This window comes from Orycteropus afer, unplaced genomic scaffold (assembly GCF_000298275.1).
Source record: "Orycteropus afer afer isolate SDZICR_OR568_19922 unplaced genomic scaffold, OryAfe1.0 scaffold00012, whole genome shotgun sequence".
NCBI classification, from domain to species: domain Eukaryota; kingdom Metazoa; phylum Chordata; class Mammalia; order Tubulidentata; family Orycteropodidae; genus Orycteropus; species Orycteropus afer.
This window is the reverse complement of record NW_006921599.1, coordinates 7,529,553-7,534,655: the sequence shown is the minus strand read 5'-3', so window position 1 is coordinate 7,534,655 and position 5,103 is coordinate 7,529,553. Positions and strand designations below refer to the sequence as shown.

Here is a 5,103-nt window from a genome sequence, read left to right as displayed (position 1 = left end):
ATTCCTCTATTTCATTTTTGACAACTTCCAATTTTCCTAGATTCATACTTCGTACATTCCATGTTCTGATTATTAATGGATGTTTGCAGCTGTTTCTTCTCATTTTGAGTCATGCCACATTAGCAAATGGAGGTCCTGAAAGCTTTACTCTATCCACATTAAGGTCAGCTCTACTCTGAGGAGGCAGCTCTTCCCCCCATAGTATTTTGAATGCCTTCCGATCTGAGGGGTTCAACTTCCAGAACTGTATCAGACAATGTTTCAGGGCTATTTCATAAAGTTTTCCAGTAATATATCAAACAGTGTTTCACTGCTATTCATAAGGTTTTCACTGGCCAGTTTTTTGAAAAGTGGGTGGTCCCTTCCTTCTTCCAAGTCTATCTTAGTCTAGAAGCTCTGCTGAAACCTGTACACCATGGGTGATCCTGCTGGTATTTGAAATACCGGTGGCATAGCCTCCAGCATCACAGCAACATGCCAGCCACCACAGTATGACAAACTGACAGATGAATGGTGGCCATAAAGATTTACAGCCTTGGAAACCCTATGGAGCAGTTCTACTCGGTCCTACAGGGTCATTTTGCGTTGGAATCAACTCAGTGGTAGTGGTTTTGGTGGTGGGTCACCAGAATTGTAAAGCAGTTCTAAGGAATTTGAACAAGAAGACCTGACATTGTGCCCTAAGCCTCTGAGGCATACAAAGTTCGGGGTCAGCTGAGCTTGGATCAGCTCTCCAAGGCACAGGAACTGGGACAGGTCCTTAGTACTGGGACCTGCCTGCCCACCCTAGACTTTGGAGGACCCTTCTACCATCAATTAGGTCCCTGAGTGACACAAATAGTTTATATTTGACTATTACCCAAAAGGTTGGCAGTTCAGATCCACCCAGCAGCACTGTGGAAGAAAGGCCTGGTGCATATAAACAAAATCCATAATCTGCTTCCATAAAGATTATGTTGTTGTTGTTGATGTTATTTGCCGTTGAGTCAGCCCCGACTCATAGCGACCCCTCCTGGGGTTTCTGAGGCAGTATCACTACGGAAGTAGGATTGCCCAACCTTCCTTCCGAGGAGTGGCTAAAGATTATAGCAAAGAAAAAAAAAAAAAAAAAGAAAAACTCAACTTCTAAGCAGATCCCCAGGCTTGACTTCCAAGACACCTCTAAACCAAAAAACCAAAGTCAGTACCATCAAGTTGATCCCAACTCATAGCAACCCCCATTGGGTTTCTGAGGCTATAAATCTTTATGGAAGTAGATAGCCCTATCTTCCTTCTGCAGAGTGGCTGGTGGATTTGAACCACTAATCTGGTTAGGAACCAAATGCCTTATTCACTACACCACCAGAATTCCTTAAGATGCCTCTGGGTGGGTTTAAATGGCTAACCTTTTGGCTAGTAGTCAGTGCTTAACAGTTTGGATCACCCAGGGACTCCTAATCAAAATTAGCCATTGTAAACCTTTTGAAGTATCACATTCTAGGTTTTTTCTTTTTCTTTTTTTCTAAGAAAGAGTTAAGATCATAGTACGTCTTTGAATAGAGCCCTTTTCACTTACCATTACATCATCGTCATCTTGTTTGCCACTGAAAGTCTTTATAAGCATTATTTTCAATAGCTGCACAATATCCCATTTTATAGTGGTGCTAGAGTTTACTCACCCAACTTCTATTGTTGGACATTTGCATTATTTCCAGCTTCTTGCTTTCATTAATAATGTAATGAAAAGCATTTCTGGGTAAGCAGCATTACTTACAGTTTAGGTTATGTCCTTATGATAGCTTCCTAGAGGTCTCTTTTGACTCTTGAAAATACAGTGTGTTAAAGTGTTGCTGAGTCTCATCTGTAAAGTGAATTTGCACAAAGACTAAAGATGGAAAGGTGGGTCCAGTCAACAATGTTCAGGGGGTTCCTGGTGAACGTGGGACTTGCACCTAGGTCTGTGGGTATAGGGGAGGTTTGAGAAATTAGAAGGACCCAGACTTCCTCCTTGAAGAACACACAGTATAGTGTGGAACCACAATATATATAAAGCCATAAAGGAAGTGATGCCTGTCTTGGAACCTTAGGGGATCCACACATGACTTTGGGATGTGGGTGGAGTGTGTTTGTATGTTTGTATGGCATTTTCTGAGGAGGGAATCCATAGCTTTCATTAGAATCTTTTTATCTATGGAGCTTCAAAGAGTTACCCATTAAGTAATTGGGGGTGCGTGGTTGTTAGTAGCTGCCGTAGAGTTTGCCCCCAACTCTTGGTGGACCCCACACACAATGGAATGAAATGATATCCAGTCCTGTGCCATCCCCAACATCAGCTGCACATTGAACTATTATGGTCCATAGGGTTTTCACTGGCTGATTTTCAGAAGTAGATCTCCAGGCCTTTCTTCCTAGTCTGTCTTAGTCTGGAAACTCTGCTGGAACCTGTTAAGCATCATAGCAACACACAGGCCTCCACTGACAGATGGGTGGTGGCTGTACAAGGTAGACATGGTCCAGGAATCAAGCCTGGTTTACTGCATGAAAGGCATGAATTCTACCATTGAACCACCAATACTCCCCAAGGGAATAAGACAGGGCTGCATATTTTTTTCCTCAACTTTTTTTTTCCCCTCACAGTACTATTTTATTTTATAATTTTTACAGTAGGAAAAATAAGATAAACATATATTTTAGTGACATTCATGTGGCCGATAGAATACAATAAGGAGATAGCAGTCAGGGGTTCTGGTTTGGGGAGGTGTTTAGGGGGAAGAGGAGGGAGGAAAAGCCACAATCTATACCTGGCAGGTGTGAGGCAGATTTTGGCAGCAGTTGTCACCTGTCCCTACAGTGACCTACCATCGTTCACATAGAAATATGCTCTTGGCAATGTAAGACAGCGTTAGTGAGCCTGCCTACAAGATCATATTATCAAACATTATGTTAACCAGGTACATGGCACTTTCGGTAATATAAACCAGTGTTTCTTCATCCCTGACCACAGCCTCAGGCCGGACCTGGTTGCTAAGAGTTAAAAGAGCTTCCAACTGTTTGTTTATAGGCATGGGAGGGCCAGTCTGAGTCCAGCAATGTGGAAAAAGTAGGGAGATGTGGTCATGCTGTGGCTCCAGGCCCTTCACTCAAGGCTAAAATTAGATGTGTCCATGGAAATGGACAGCCATCGCTTGTATTTATTTTCTCCAGTATATGTTGAATACTTCTGTTCTTCCAATAGGAAGGTAGCAAGCCATGTGCTGGGGAAACCCCATGGGACAGATTTCTGCAGCTGTGCCCACAGAGGCCTCTGGTTCCAGGAGTTCATAGAATTTGTCAAGGCAGGTACCCACAATCAGAGCAAATGGAATGAGTGTGGGTATCTCATTATTCCATTTCCCTTGTGGTATCTCCCTTTTCTATGTCTAGAGTGCCCAGGCCTCCATTAGAAAGTCCAATAGAGATTAACACAGTAGCTCCCCAAGTTTTTTTACCTGTTGTTATCAGGTGCTGTTGAGTTGGCACAGTGACAAAACACTGCCTGGTCATGTGCCATCCTCACAATTCTTTTATCTGGCTTGCTAACAAAACTTTACAATTCTTTTTTTTTCTTCTTTTTCTTTTGAGTTCCACTTGGCTGTTTCTCCACGGGCAAGCTGAGTGCATTTTTTTTCTTGCCTGATTCTTGGTTTCTACACGTGAAATCCTTTTCTCATTTCCTGCCACTCTCCTTTCCTTTGACCTTTTGTCTTCTCCAGACTCAGAATCACTGAGTCTCCTAAGGTGCTCAGAGGTACCTTGCCTCTTTCTGTATATCATACAAACACTGTAGGCCTCATGTGAGCCCAATTCCTATTTGGCCTCAGCTCCATTGGCCAAAAGCAACAAACTCCACCCTGAAGCAGGCACCCCAGCTGGGCACAGCTACCCTCTCAGATGTAGAGAATATCCGCATTTGACAGCCTAACAGAAGGCTGGCAGTTCAAACCCACCAGCCACTCCTCAGAAGGAAAACTCATAGAGATACTGCCTTGGAAACTCAAGGAGGGGTCCTATGAGTCGGAACTGACTCAATGGCAATGAGTTTGGTTCTTTCATAACAAAATTTTTAATTTTATACTTCAAAGTTTTTAACATAAATAAGTTATATTTGATCTTTAAAATAATATATTTTTAAATATAAGGTATTTTACAGGTAAAATATATTTGTTTAGAAAATGTTATATACTTGTATAACTCACTGCCATCAAGCCAATTCCAACTCATAGTGGCCCCCATTGGGTTTCCAAGGTGGTAAATCTTTACAGAAATAGATTGTCCCATCTTCCTTCTGTGGAGAGGCTAGCAGGTGTGAACCTGAACCTTCTGGTTGGCAGTCAAATGCCTTAGGCATTGCACCACCAGAGCGCCTTATATACTTATATATGTAACAAAATATTTAAAGAAACATTTTATTGTTGTTGTTGTTGTTGTTTAGTGCTATCAAGTCTGAACCGACTCACAGCGACCCCTCCTTGGGTTTCCGAGGCAGTATCACTACGGAAGTAGATTGCCCCATCTTCCTTCCGAGGAAACATTTTATATTGGCATATATTTTAAAATAGCTGTGAAATATAGGACATATATATTATAACAAATATTAACATTAAAATCTATCAATTTTTAATATTGAGATTGTTGTTGTTATGTGTGATGGAGTCAGACTTGACTCATAGCGACCCCTCCTTGGGTTTCCCAGGCGGTGTCACTACAGAAGTAGATTGCCCAACCTTCCTTACGAGGAGTGGCTGGTGGGTTTGAACCATAGTTTAATGCAAATGTTTAAATTAATATAGAAATACATATTATTTTATGTAAATAAAATATAAGAAATATGTATCATAAATATGATAATATAATATATGTTGTTGTTAGCTACCATCAAATCTGACATTATTCTGACTCATGGCAACTCCACCTGCTGCAGAATAAAGCTGCTTCATGGAGTTTTCAAGGCTGTGACCTTTCGGAAGCAGAGTGCCATACTCTTCTTCCAAGCTGCTTCTGGGTGGGTTCAAACTGTCAACCTTTTAGCTAGAAGTATTTAACTGTTTGCACCGCCCAAGGACTCCAATAGATATATAATTTAGC

The 5,103-nt window shown here is 41.6% G+C and overlaps 1 protein-coding gene across 1 annotated transcript in view; it reads left to right on the top strand.

Annotated features, from left to right (window-relative positions):
- The window catches only part of GFOD1 (glucose-fructose oxidoreductase domain containing 1), a 172,961-nt gene that overhangs the window by 166,700 nt on the left and 1,158 nt on the right, over positions 1-5,103 (top strand). The gene's annotated exons all lie outside the window — the stretch shown is intronic.